Genomic DNA, 14809 nt, shown 5'->3' with positions numbered 1-14809 from the left:
CGACTCATAGTGACCCTATACAACACAGTAGAACTGCCCCATAGAGTTTCCAAGGAGCGCCTGGAGGATTCGAACAGCCGACCCTCTGGTTAGCAGCCGCAGCACTTAACCACTACGCCACCAGGGTTTCCAGTAGTTACTACAGTTATTCTTTATTCCTGCGTTCCTCTCTTGCCTTGGTCATGCTGTGCTGATTTCTCCCATATTGTGTATTGCCTTTCCCTTCACAAATATTTTTTTCTTCTTCTCATATACTGTCTTACCCTTTACCAAAGTTACCACATATCTATTGTCTATCTCCCTTCACAAATATTAACACGTGTTTACTATCTATTCCCTCACCCTCCCATCCCTGGTAACCATCAAACAATGTTATTTTTTTTCTTCTGTGTATAAACCTTTCGTTGTTACTTTATAATAGAGGTCTCATACAATATTTGTCCTTTTGTGATTGACTTACTTCACTCAGCATTATATCCTCCAAATTTATCCATGTTGTGAGATGTTTCACGGATTTGTCATTATTCTTTATAGTTGCATAGTATTCCATCATGTGTACGTACTAGAGTTTAATCCATTCATCTGCTGATGGGCACTTCAGTTGTTTCCACGTTTTTGCTATTGTGAATAATGCTGTGATGAACATGAGTGTGCGTATGTCTATTTGTGTCATGGCTCTTAGTTCTTTAAGGTATATACCTAGGAGTGGGATTGCTGGATTTTATGGTATTTCTATTTCTAGCTTTTTAAAGAAGCGCCATACCATTTTCCATAGTGCATGTACCATTTTACATTACCACCAGCAGTGTATAAGACTTCCAGTTTCCCCATAACCTTGCCAACATTTGTTATTTTCTGTTTTTTTAATTAGTGCTAGTAATGTTGGGGTGAAATGATACTTATTGTAGTTTTGATTTGCATCTTTTTAATGGCTAATGATTTTAAGCATTTCTTCATAAGTTTGTTAGCAGCATTAATGCCTTCTTTGGAGAAGTGTCTGTTCATATTCTTTGCCCGTTTTTTAATTTACTTGTCTTTTTTTGTTGTTGAGGTGTTGAAGTTTTCTGTAAATTTTAGAGATTAGCCCCTTGTCAGATATGTTGTAGCTAAAATTTTTTCCCCAGTCTGTAAGTTCTCTTTTTACTCTATGGGAGAAGTCTTCAGTTAAGCATGTTTAATTTTTAGGAGGTCCCATTTATCTAATTCATCTTCTGCTGTATGTGCATTTTTAGTTATGTTTGGTATTCTATTTATGCCATATATATATATTAGGGCCCTTAGCATTGTCCCTATTTTTTCCTTCATGATCTTTACAGTATTAGATTTTATATTTAGGTCTTTGATCCATTTTGCATTAGTTTTTGTGCATACTGTGAGGTACCGGTCCTGTTTCATTTTTCTACAGATAGATATCCAGTTTTGCCAGCATGATTTGTTGAAGAGACAATCTCTTCCCCATTTAATAGACCTTGGTCCATTGTTGAAGATCAGCTGTCTGTAGATGGATGGATTTATGTCTGGGTTCTCAATTCTGTTCCATCAGTCTATGTGTCCATTGTTGTATAGCAGTACCAGGCTGTTTTGACTACCATGGCTGCACAGTAGGTTCTGAGATAACGTATCATAATAAGGCCTTCTACATTATTCTTTTTCTTGAATAACGCCTTACTTAATTGGAGCCTCTTTCCCTTCCATATCAAGCTAGTGATTAGTTTTTCCATCTTGTTGAAGAATGCTGCTGGAATTTGGATTGGGATTGCAATATATCTATATATTACTTTGGGTAGTACAGACCATTTTCACACCATTAAGTCCTCCTATCCAAGAGCATGGTATGTTTTTCCATTTATGCAGATCTCTTTTGGTTTCTTACAGTAATGTTTTGTATAAGTCTTTTACGTACCTGGTTAGATTTATTCCTAAGTATTTTCTAATTTGGGGGGCTGTTGTAAATGGTACAGATTTCCCTGAATTCCTTTCCAAAGTCCTCTTTGTTGATGTAGGAGAATCCGACTGATTTTTGTACGCTGATCTTGTATCCCGCCACTTTGCTGAATCCTTCTATAACTTCAGTAGCTTTCTTGTGGAAACTTTGGGATTTTCTACATATAGGATCATATCATCTGCAAAAATGGATAGTTTTACTTCTTCCTTACCAATATAAAAACCAATACAGGTGCCCTTTATTTCCTTTTCTTGCCTTATTGCTCTTGCTAGGACTTCCAATACAATGTTGAATAAGAGTGGTGATAAAGGGCATCCTTGTCTGGTTCCAGTTCTCAAGGAAAATGCTTTGAGGCTCTCTCCACTGAGGATAATATTGGCTGTTGGTTTTGTATAAATTCTTTACTGTGTTGAGGAATTTCCTTTCTATTTCTATTTTGCTCAGAGTTTTTATCAGGAATGGCTGTAGGACTTTATGGAATGCCTTTTCTGCAATGATTGAGATAATTGTCTGATTCTTTTCCTTTGTTTTATTTATGTAGTGGATTATACTGATTGATTTTCTAATGCTGAACCATCCTTGCATGCCAGGTATAAATCCTACTTGGTCATGTTGTTATTACTCTTTGATGTGCTTTTGAATTCTATTGACTAGGACTTTCTTGAGAATTTTTGTGTCAGTATTCATGAGGGATATTAGTCTGTAGTTTTCTTTTTGAGTGTTGTCTTTGCCTGTATCAGGGTTGTGCTGGCTTCATAGAATGAATTCGGGAGTATTACTTCCTTTTCTATGTTTTGGAATAGTGTGAGTAGAATTGGTGTCAACTCTTCTCTGAAAGTTTGGTGGAATTCTCCACTGAAGTCATCTGGGCTGTAGCTTTTTATCTTTTTTGTTTTTGTTTTTTTGATCCCTTCCATTTCTTCTTTTGTTACGGGTCTATTCAAATTTTTTTTAAATCTCATTTAGTTAGTTTAGGTAGGTAGTGTAGGTAGGTAGGTAGTGTGTTTCTGGAAATTTGTCCATTTCCTCTAGTTTTTCAAGTTTATTGCAGTACAACTTTTCGTAGTATTTCGTTATGATCCTTTTTATTTCAGTTGGTTCTGCTGTTATGTCACCCATCTCATTTCTTATTTGGGTTATTTGCATCTTCCTCTATTTTTCTTTTGTCAGTCTGGCCAGTGGTTTGTCGATTTTATTGATTCTTTCAAAGAACCAGCTTTTAGTCTTGTTGACTATTGTTTTCCTGTTCTCCGTTTCATTTTTTCTGCTCTAATTTTTATTATTTCATTTCTTCTAGCAACTGTGGGCTTCTTTTGCTGCTCTCTTTCTAATTGTTCGAATTGTATGGTTAATGTTTTGATTTTTGCCCTTTCTTCTTTTTTGATTTGTGCTTTTATTGCTATAAATTGACCTCTGAGCACTGCTTTTGCTGTGTCCCAAAGGTTTTGGTATGTTGTTTTCATTCTCACTTGATTCTAGGAATTTTTTAATTCTATCTTTGATTTCTTCTACTAACCAGTAGTTTTTAAGCAGGCTGTTATTTAGCTTCCATGGATTAGATTTTTTTTCCTTGCTCTTCCTGTTATTGATTTCTACTTTTAGAGCATTGTGATCAGAGAAGATGCTTTGTATTATTTCAATGTTTTTGAATTTGTTGAGACTTGCTTTGTGGCCTAAAGTGTGATCTATTCTGGAGAATGATCCATGAGCACTGAAGAAGAATGTGTACTTCACTGCTGTTGGGTGAAGTGTTCTGTACATGTCTATAAGGTCGAGTTGGTTAATTGTGGTATTTAGATCTTCTATGTCTTTGTTGAGTTCCTTTCTAGTTGTTCTGCCCTTCACTGAGAATGGTGTGTTAAAGTCCCCTTGTCTTATTGTGGAAGTATCTATTTCTCTTTCCAGTGCTATTAGAGTTTGATTTATATATTTTGGAGCTCTGTCATTGAGTTTGTATATATTTATTATAGTTATGTCCTCTTGGTGGACTAACCCTTTAATCATTATATAATGTGCTTCCTTATCTCTTATGGTGGGTTTTGCTTTAAAGTCTATTTTATCAGAGATTAATATTGTCCTTCCTCCTCTTTTTTTGGTTATTGTTTGTTTGATATATTTCTTCTATCTTTTGAGTTTTAGTTTATGTCTTTATCTAAGGTGTGTCTTTTGTAGACAGCATATTGATTGGTTGTATTTTTTTAATCCATCCCGCCACTCTTTATTTCTTTACTGGTGCATTTAAGCCATTTACATTCAGCGTGATTATAGATAGGTATGAGTTTACTGCTGTCGTTTTGTTGGACTTTTTTTTTGTGGTGTTGACAGTTTCTTTGTTCTATTTAATTTTCTGTGCTGAGTTCTTTTTGCTTGAGAATTTTCGTTTCTTTAATTATTGTTGATTTTGTGTTTACTGAGTCTTCATGTTTTTCTTTTTTATTTTGATGGGTAGGTTTGTTAACTTTCTTTGTGGTTACCTTGAAATTTACCTTTATCTTCCTAAATTTAAACCAGTCTTTTATTTCTTGATATTGCCTTGCCTTCCTTACCATATGAAAGTTGTATAACTACATCGTTTATTCCTTTTTAATTTTAACATTATCATCATTTATATACTGACACCTCTGATTCCCTGTTTTCAGTCTTTTAGCTTTGTTTTATTGTTGGCAAGTCTTTATCTGGGTTGGTATCTGGTTGATCTGTCCTGTGTCCTAATCCCAAGTTGTTGTCTGATGTTGTTGGTTCTCTATCCAAAGGACTCCCTTTAACATTTCTTGTAAAGTTTGGTCTGGTTTTTACCAATTCCCTTAATTTCTGTTTATCTGGAAATGTCCCAATTTCACCATTGTATTTGAGGGATAATTTTGCTGGGTATATAATTCTTGGTTTGGCAGGGTTTTTTTCTTTCAAGGTTTATATACATCATCCCATTGCCTTCTTGCCTGCATGGTTTCTGCCGAGTAATCAGAGTTTAGTCTTAGCGATGCTTCTCCATAGGTGGTCTTTCGCTTTTCCCGAACTGGTTTCAGGGTTCCTTCTTTGTCCTCGGTTTTGGAAAGTTTGATTATGATATGTATCAGCATTCTTCTTTTGGGATCTATCCTGTATGGGGTTCCTTGTGCTTCTTGGATGGTTATCTTCTCATCTTTCATGATATTAGGGAAGTTTTCTGTCAGCAAATCTTCAACAATTCTCTGTGCTTTCTGTTGACTCCTCCTCTTCTGGGATTCTGATCATGTGTAAGTTATTTCTCATGATGGTGTCCCACAAAACTCTTAGGCTTTCTTCATTCTTTTTTTTTTTTTAATTGTTCCTCAAACAGATTAGTGCCAGTGGATGTGTCTTCTATTTTGCTGATCCTGTCTTCCATTGTTGCGATTCTACTCTGACAATTTTCCACTAAGTTGTCTATTTCTGAAATTTTATTGTGAAGTGTCTGCATTTCTAGTTGCTGTTTTTATATGGTTTCCAATTGTCCATTTTGTCATTTTGTTTTTGTACTGTTTTTCTGAATTCTTCTAGCATTTTGTCTGTGCTTTCCTTGGTGTTGTCTATGTTTCCCATAGTTTTGCCTGTGTTTTCCTTGATTCCTTTGAGGACCATATACATAAGTCTTTTGAATTCCTTACAGGAAGCTCCATTATCTTCTCTTCCTCAGGGAGGTTTTATGGTTCTTTATGTCGATCACTTGCTCAGGCCATCTTGCCCTGCTTCTTTAGGTGGTTTGCTAATGGCTGTTGTCACCGGGGCATTAAGAGGTTATTGTACTTTTTAATTGTATAAATATTTGTTGGGTCCTGTTTTCTTGTTCTGCTCTGATGATTCCTGGCAGACATGGCTGGTATGGTACTCTAGTCATTGGACTGATCATGCTGGAGCACTCCCTACCTGTCTCTGGGCAAGCAGGATGGTGGATAGGTGTGGGAGCTTGAGTCTCTGTTTACTGGTCTTGTGGGGGTGACTGGGTGAGCTGGTCAGGTTTTGGCTTCCATTTGTCTTCGGTTCAGTAGCACAGGAGTGGGGAGTGGTGATCTCCTTGCAGGTAGAATGACCAGTGTGGGGGTGGGGTGGACAAGTGGGGGCTTGGTCATCACCTCTTGCCACTTGGGGGGGGTATGGTTGGTAGAGAGGGGGCGGCTGGAGGACATATGTGCGGTCACTCTCCTTTGGCCTCCTCCTGGGTGGGAGAAGGGAGGAGGAAACGGCACGAGGATGTTCGCTCAGTCACACTACACCCATCGATGGGTGGCAAGAGGAAGAAGGTGCAGTGGGCATATGCACATGCACTCGCTCCACTTCTGCCTTGCACTGGGCAGGGGGAGAGAGGAAAGGGCCTCAGGCGGGATGCACATGCAGTTGCTACTCCTCTGTCCCACACTGGATGGGCTAAGGGCAGAAGTCGTCCCGGGCAAATGCATGCACAATCGTGTCACCTCTGCCTCATGTTGGGCAGGGGGAGGGAGAATAGGGCAGCAGAGGGGTACACACATATTGCGTCTCCTCCACCCCTCACCAGGTGAGGGGAAAGCAGAGACAGCAGCAAGTGAGCTCTCTCACTGTCTTGCCACCACTGCACCCCACCGGTCCCTTGGAGGGGGTATAGATGATAGGTGCGTATGCGCACAGGGGTGAGCATAGTCTCGCTCACTGGGTGGGCAACGAGGAGTAGCAGACAGGGTTGGTGAGATGGGGGTAAGAGGAAATGCTTGTGTTGTAGTCCTCTGGTCAGCCGAAGTGGCTTGGGTATGGGACTCTCTGTCACCTCTGATCAGGAGGATAGGGTGAGAGGGAATGTGTCCCTCTGGCTAAGGTCATGGGTGCCGGCGCAACTTGCAGCAGCTACAGCTAGCGAGCAGAAGCTGTCTCCTGTCGGGTGTGTGCGGGGAGGGCTGCCCAGTCACCGTTTGGGTAGGAAAGTTCCACTGACACTCTGCGGGTTCACCGTCTCATGAGTGCTCTCACCCCAGAGGTCTGGGGCTACCACTCCTGAGTATCTCCAGTTCTGGATCCTGGCTCCCGCCCTGCCTCTGCTTCTTTCCATGCATGTCTACAGAGTTTCTCTGTCCCTTCTGGGAAAGTTGTGAAGTTCCCTTGCTATTTTCTTCACCCAGGGTCACTCCTGGCTTTGTCCTAAGATGGCCATGTCGATCCAGGATGGCTGGCTGAGCTCCTCCGTTCCTTATTACTCCTCTTTCACTGCATTCACTCACTTTTTCCTTTTAGTCAGTGTTCAGTTCAGTCCTTAGACCTTCTTTTTTTGATGTTTGGGGTTCCTGGATTGTTATCTATTCCCATTTTGCTTATTTTACTGGATCTTTGGTGCAGGAAGACATTACGGTGTGTGTGACTAAGCCACCATCTTGGCTCAGCCTTAACTCTGAGACTTTTAATCACGATGTTATTTCAGGTGATATTAATGATACTGTTTGATAAATCCTACATTTTATTGGATCACCTTTCTTTGGAATGGGCATGAATAGGGATCTCTTTCAGTTGGTTGGCCAGGTAACTGTCTTCCAAATTCTTGGCATAGATGAGTGAGTGCCTCCAGCAATGCACCCATTTGTTGAAACATCTCAACTGGTATTCCACCAATTCCTGAAGTCTTGTTTTTTGCCAATGCCTTCAGTGCAGCTAGGACTTCTTCCTTCAATACTATTGGCTCTTGATCATATGCTACCTCTTGAAAAGGCTGAAGGTTGACCAACTGTTTTTGGTACAGTGACTCTGTGTACTCCTTCCATCTTCTTTTGATGCTTCCTGCGTTGTTCAAGATTTTGCTTAGGTTGTTGTTGTTGTTGTTGTTAGTTGTCCTCAAGCCTGTTCTGACTCATAGAGACACTGTGTACAACAGAATGAAACAGTGCCTAGTCCATATAATTCTCACAATTGTTGCCATGTTTCAGCCCATTGTTGCAGCCACTGTGTTGATCCGTCTCATTGAGGGTCTTCCGCTTTTTCGCTGACCCTCTACTTTACCAAGCATGATGTCTTTCTCCAGAGACTGGTCCCTCCTGATAACATGTTCAAAGTACACGAGACCAAGTCTCACCATCATCGGTTCTAAGGAGCAGTTTGGCTGTACTTCTTTCAAGACAGATTTGTTCATTCTTCTTACAGTCCATGGTATATCCATGGTATATTCTTCACCAACACCATAATTCAAAGGCATCAATTCTCTTTGGTTTTCCTTATTCATTGTCCAGCTCTCACATATATATGAGGTGATTGAGAAAGTACCATGGCTTGGGTCAGGCGCACCTTAGTCCTCAAGGTGACATCTTTGCTTTTAACACTTTAAAGAAGCCTTTTGCGGCAGATTTTCCCAATGCCATATGTCATTTGATCTCTTGACTGCTGCTTCCATGGGCAGTGATTGTGGACCCAAGTAAAATGAAATCTTTGACAACTTCAGTCTTTTCTCTGCTTATCATGCTGTTGCTTATTGATCTAGTTGTGAGGATTTTTGCTCTTTTTATATGTTGAGGTATAATCCATACTGAAGGCTGTAATCTTTGACCTTCCTCAGTAAGTGCTTCAAGTCTTCACTTTCAGCATGCAAGGTTGTGTCACCTGAATATTATAGGTTGTTAATGAGTCTTCCTCCAATCCTGATGCTGAGTACTTCTTATTTGCCGATAGAATCCTTCAATATTGCAACTCGAGGCTAGAAATTTTTTTTTTTTTTCTTCAGTTCTTTCAGCTTTAGAAATGTCAAGCATGTTCTTCCCTTTTGGTTTTCTAACTCCAGGTCTTTGCATATTTCATTATAGTGTTTTACTTTTGTCTTCTCTAACTGCCCTTTGAAATCTCCTGTTCAGCTCTTTTATGTCATTTCTTCCATTCACATTACCTACTCTAAGGGCAAGTGCAAGTTGCTACTCTAAGTTCAAGAGCAAGGTTCAGTGTCTCTTCTGACATCCATTTTCTTTCCTGTCTTTTTAACAACCTTTTGCTTTCTTCATGTATGGTGTCCTTGATGTCATCCCACACAAATCATCTGGTCTTTGGTCATTAGTGTTCAATGCATCAAATCTATTCTTGAGATGGTCTCTATAAATTCAGGTGGGATATACTCAAGGTTGTACTTTGGCTGTCATGGCCTTGTTTCAATTTTCTTTAGCTTCAACTTGAACTTGCATATGAACAATTAATGGTCTGTTCCATAGTCAACCCCTGGCCTTCTTCTGACTGATGATACTGAGCTTCTCCATCGTCTCTTTCCACAGATGTAGTCAATTTTATTCCTGTGTATGCCACCTGGCAAAGGTTCACATGTGTACTCATCATTTATGTTGTTGAATTATGGTATTTGTAATGAAAAAGTCTTTGGTCTTGTAAAATTCTATCGTGCTATCTCCGGCATCATTTCTATCACCAAAGGCCATATTTTCCAACTATTGATCTTTCTTTGTTTCCAACTTTAACATTCCAGTCACCGATAATTATCAATGCATCTTGATTGCATGTTTGATCAATTTTGGACTGCAGAAGTTGGTCAAAATCTTCAATTTCTTCATTTTTGGCCTTAGTGGTTGATGCGTAAATTTCAGTAATAGTCACATTAACTGGTCTTCCTTGTAGGTGTATGGATATTATCCTATCAGTGACAGCACTATATGTTCTTTTTTGACAATGAATGCAACACCATTCTTCTTCAAGCTGTCATTACCTGCATAGACAACCATATGATTGCCCAATTCAAAATGGCCAATACCAGTCCATTTCAGCTCACTAATGTCTAGGATATTGATCTTTATGCATTCCATTTAATTTTTGATGGCTTCCAATTTTCCTAGATTCACACTTCGTACATACCACATTCCGATTATCAATGGATGTTTGCAGCTGTGTGTTCTCATTTTGAGTTGTGCCACATCAGCAAATGAAGGTCCTGAAAGCTTGACTCCATCCATGTCATTAAGGTCAACTCTATTTTGAGGAGGCAGCTTCTTCCCCAGTTGTATTTCGAGTGCCTTCCAACCTGAAGGGCTCATCTTCTGGCACTATGTCAGGCAATGTTTCGCTGCTATTCCTAAGGTTTTCACTGGCCAATTTTTTTCAGAAGTAGATTGTTTCTATTCTGTCTTAGTCTGGAAGCTCCACTGAAACCTGTCCACCATAGATGACCTTGCTGGTATTTGAAATACTGGTGGCATAGCTTCCAGCATCACAGCAACACACAAGCCACCACAATACAGCAAATTTACAGACAAGTGGTGGTATGTTATGCTGTCTTTCACAAATTCAACTAGTTTGTTAAAAACTAGCATAGTGCTAGACATACACTAGTATTTAACAAACATTTAAGAGTTGGAAAACTAATTTTGTCAGAGTCTATCAAAAACTTTTAATATCTTTCTCAAAAATTACAAATCCTAACATATACCTTAAAAGAGGCTTGGGTAAAAACAAGAGCCAAGGAATCCTATTGTTATGAGGATGTGTGACCCAAAAAAGTCAGTTGGTTCCTGTTCCAGTTTCCTCATTTAAACAATGGGTGCAAGGAAAACAGACATCACAGCCTATTTCCCTAGTCTCCCTACCCTCACAGCTTTGAGAAGATCAAATTCATTCACTTAACAAACATTTATTGAGTACCTATTCTATGCCAAGCAATGTTCCTAGCACTGAAAATTATAGGAGAGAGCAGGAAAGAAAAAATGCCTCCCATTGTTTGGCTTACATCTGAGTGCAGGGAGCCGGACAGAAAATAAACAAACAAGTAAACATGTAATATGTCAAATAGTACTAAGTGTTATCTAACATAATATTCTAAGTCAATCACTTTTGAAAGCAATCTGAAAAATACAGTGATGTTGAATAAAAGCGTAAAACCCAACAATTCCATTCCAGATATCTGTCCAAAAAACCTTCATTCCTATGTGCAAAAGGACACCTGTACACAGACGTGCCCTGCAGCAAAGAATGACTTCTTTGCACAAAGAAATAATATACTGCAAATAATAGCTGGATTGTATGACTGCAGGGGACACTGCTCTTATTGCACTCTACATAAATCAGTTAAAATGAACAAATCTGATCTTCTTTTATCAACTTGGATAAACCCTGAAAACAAAGTTGAATTAAAAAAAAGGATATATAAAATGTATTATTTGTGTCAAATATAAAAACATACAAAACAACACGTTTTTATGAATATCTCAGCTGTCATAAAGGTAAAAAACATACACAAGGGTGATGTACATCAACTTCAGGATAGTGTTTTCTTGGTGGGGCAGGAGGAAGAAAAGTTAGCTGTGTCTGAAATGTTTTATTTCTTGAAAGAGAAAAGAGTGGGAGAGAGAGAAAACCCTGAATAAACATAACAAATATATTACATCTGTTTAATCTTGAAGGGGCGTACACGCACAGAATCTGTTATAAAATTTTCCATACTATTCCAAGTACTTGAAATTTTCATAACTAAAAGCTCATGTTAAAATTAAGGAAAAAAAACCAAACTCTGAACCATTTAGCTCTTTTAGCACATAATGCTTTAATATGTGTCAAAGCACTTTAGAAACCATAAACATCCGTCTCATCAGTAATAGCGAAGTTTTTAATCTGGAACCAGCCTCTCCGTCACACGAACACGCCCTGGAGATGACTACCGCCACCTCTACCTATATCTGTATCACTGCTCTGCTTTATTAGTACCACTAACAGAGATTGACTATGATGACCATTTTGCTGTTCCCCTAACATGTGATAGTTCTCTGCATTTCTGTTTGGCTTTATACAGCATGGGTTCTGGGTGGGCACAGCGAACAGATGCTCAATAGTAAAAGACCAGAAAACTACAATGATGGACAACTAGCAAGAGATATATCACAACCTGAGGCAAGACAAGGAGGATAGAAGCCCAATATATCCTTTATTAGCCAACCAAAAGCTTTGCAAGCAGGGGACTTTTCTCCACATTCCCAACTACTTAGCTAATATAGGCAAACACCAAGTCTTCAGAAATAAGAAAGAAAAGGAATTAATAATCACATCTGGGAAGTAACTCTGGCAGCAGGGCTGCCCTCTATGAGAAGAGGATTAAAAAAAAGGCATTCAGCTACACTAAAACAGCAAACAGAAAAGCAGGGAGCCATCATGCATGCAGAAGACGGACTAGATCAGAGCTGTTTAAACCTTTCTGTAAAACTGGTAACAGGGCAGAGAACAGTAGGTTGGGTGGAAAGCCCTGGGAGTTACAAAGTCCATTAATAATTATAACAAACTGCTACCAATTATTGAGTACCTACTGTGTTTCATCTCCCTGCGCCATAACTCCCTCACTCTTTAAACCTCTCTAACGTTATGATATGTCTCTTCTCACTCCCCTGAATTATAAAGTCCAGTGGGCTAGAGTCTGGTCCCATTCAATTTTGTATCTCCCACAGAGTGTACCTAAGGCCTTGCTCACAGCTGGTACTCAGTAAATATTTGTGGAACTCAAAGAATACATTTTCCTACAAACAAACCGCAAGTAAATTTCACACCCACTGCAATGGCTATAGTCTAAGAGACAGATGATAAAAAATGTTGGCAAGGATCTGAAAAAACAGGAACTTTCATGCGTTGCTAGTGAGGATATAAAAGGGTATAACCACTTTGGAAAAGAGTTTAACTTCTTAAAAAGTCAAACATAAGCTTACCATACACCCAGCAATTCCACTCCTGAGAGAAATGAAAACACAGGTCCACACGAAGACTAGCACATGAATATTCACATCAGTATTTATAATAGCCAAAAAATGAAAATAATCCAAATGCTCATTAACTGCTAAATGGATAAGCAAAATATACAGTATACCCATACAAGAGAGTACTATTCAGCAATAAAAAGGGATGAAGGACTGATGTAGGCTCAGTGAAAGAAGCCACATGCCGAATGATTCCACTGTCATGAGCTGTCCAGAAAAGGCAGATCTCTAGAGACAGAGGAAACCCTGGTGGCGTAGTGGTTAAGTACTACGGCTGCGAACCAAAGGGTCAGCAGCTGGAATTCGCCAAGCGCTCCTTGGAAACTCTATCGGGCAATTCTCTTCTGTCCTACAGGGTCACTGTGAGTCGGAATCAACTCGACGGCACTGGATTTTATAGAGACAGAAAGCAGATCAGTGGTTGCCTTGGGCTGAGCACGGCAGTGCAGAACGACTGTAAATGGGAAGACAGATCTTTTAGGGGTGCTGGGAATGTTCTGATCCTGGATTATGGTGACAGTTGCACAGCTTAGTAGAAACTCATTGAACTGAACCCTTAAGACGGGTAAATTTTGTGAAGTCCAAATTATATCTTAATAAAATTGTTTTTTCTTAAGATAAACAATAGAAGGAGAACCAAAAAGGTGTTTTAAAAAGGTTAGGTAGAGGAAAAGGGAAGAAATAGGATAGAGGAAACAAAGGCAAAAGTGAGACTTCTCTGAATATATCTTGTGTTTGCTTTTTGATTTCACTTTGGAACAATGTAAATCCCTACATAACATAAAACTGAAACAAGCAATGCCTAAAAATTGAAAGCAAACAAAACAAATGTATCTAATTGTGTACTTCATTGCTGGCTTAATGACAGAGAGAAATTATTTCATACGACTTTAGAATACAGTAATTGTACATCCTTAGGAGATACACACTAAGGACAAAAAGAACAGCAAAGAAATCATAAACATTTTAGTAATCATATTGTTAACAATAATTATATTGTTATTTTTAATCATATATTACATATATATTTAATGTGTATGTGTGTAAAACGGAACACATAACTATATTACTATTGTTAGGATCAAGATTTTCATCATAAGAAAAAAGACACAAAGATAAAAATAAAAATAAGTAAGTTAAATAAAACTGTAATCATAAATTTGAGTTAGAAATATTAACATGAATTCATTTTTATAAGAGAAAAGGACAAGTATTGCCCAGCTCTGTCCACAGGAAAAAAGCCTAGAAACAATGACCAACCTAGCAACACTAAGATTGTTGTCAGTAAATAAAGTATCAGGGTTTCTTGGAGAAATGGCCGATTTTAAGCCTGGGACAGAAAATACACAAGAAGAGCCAAGAACATCTTATCACACAAGAATAAAGGAAGTTACCAAAGACCACCAGGGTCATGTCAAAGGACTCAGGAGTAAACTTGAAGAGGCTCTTATTGGCCAAAGATGGGGCTATTTCAGTACAGAAGAAGAATAACTGTATTTGCTTGAAACGCATTGTCTGTTAAAAATCTGTGAGTCATTGTGATACCTAAAAAGAAAAAGAAGAAAGCAGGAAAAAAAAAAAACCTCTCACTGGTCACCTCTGAAGGATTTTAGGGAATCAACTAGCTATTCTGAAAACTGGTAAAGGGAAAGATGGAAGTAATTATCCTTATCTCTTCTGCCACAGCAGGGTTTTCAATCCTTCGACGCTGAGTTTGCTTCCTTTAAGAGATTTAGTTGCAGGGAGGGAAAGGACAGACACGGTGGGTAAATTCCTCTTATGTCTGTGAGACCAACGTTGGGCACCCACAGTGTGCAATGGGGCAAAAAATAAACAAATGTTTCTCTAAAAACCTTCTCTGTTCTCGAGGGTTCCAAAGGGTAAATCCAGATCGCCATAAAAGTTAAAAAAAAAAAAAAAGCTTCTATGTGTTCTAGTTCCCACCCTGACAAGGCACACTTGTCAAGTTCATGGTCCTGGTTACCCCTACACCCAAAGCATGCCTGAGAACACCCTGGGATTCCATAAAAGTACATATCACCTGCACACTTTCCTAAGTCTACCCATGCTCCCGATTCCCAGCAATGGCCCCAACCAGAGTCCCAAGAAACAGGTCTAAGCAAGAATTTTGTCAGATTCTTAAGAATTCTGAGACACCAGAGACTGTTCTGTG

The 14809-nt window shown here is 38.9% G+C and overlaps 1 protein-coding gene across 2 annotated transcripts in view; it reads right to left on the bottom strand.

Annotated features, from left to right (window-relative positions):
• MACF1 (microtubule actin crosslinking factor 1) overlaps nt 1-14809 on the bottom strand; it is a 378842-nt gene that overhangs the window by 197388 nt on the left and 166645 nt on the right. The gene's annotated exons all lie outside the window — the stretch shown is intronic.

Source organism: Elephas maximus, chromosome 3 (assembly GCF_024166365.1).
Source record: "Elephas maximus indicus isolate mEleMax1 chromosome 3, mEleMax1 primary haplotype, whole genome shotgun sequence".
Lineage (NCBI taxonomy): Eukaryota > Metazoa > Chordata > Mammalia > Proboscidea > Elephantidae > Elephas > Elephas maximus.
The sequence above is the reverse complement of the archived record's forward strand: the minus strand, read 5'-3'. Positions and strand labels throughout refer to the sequence as shown.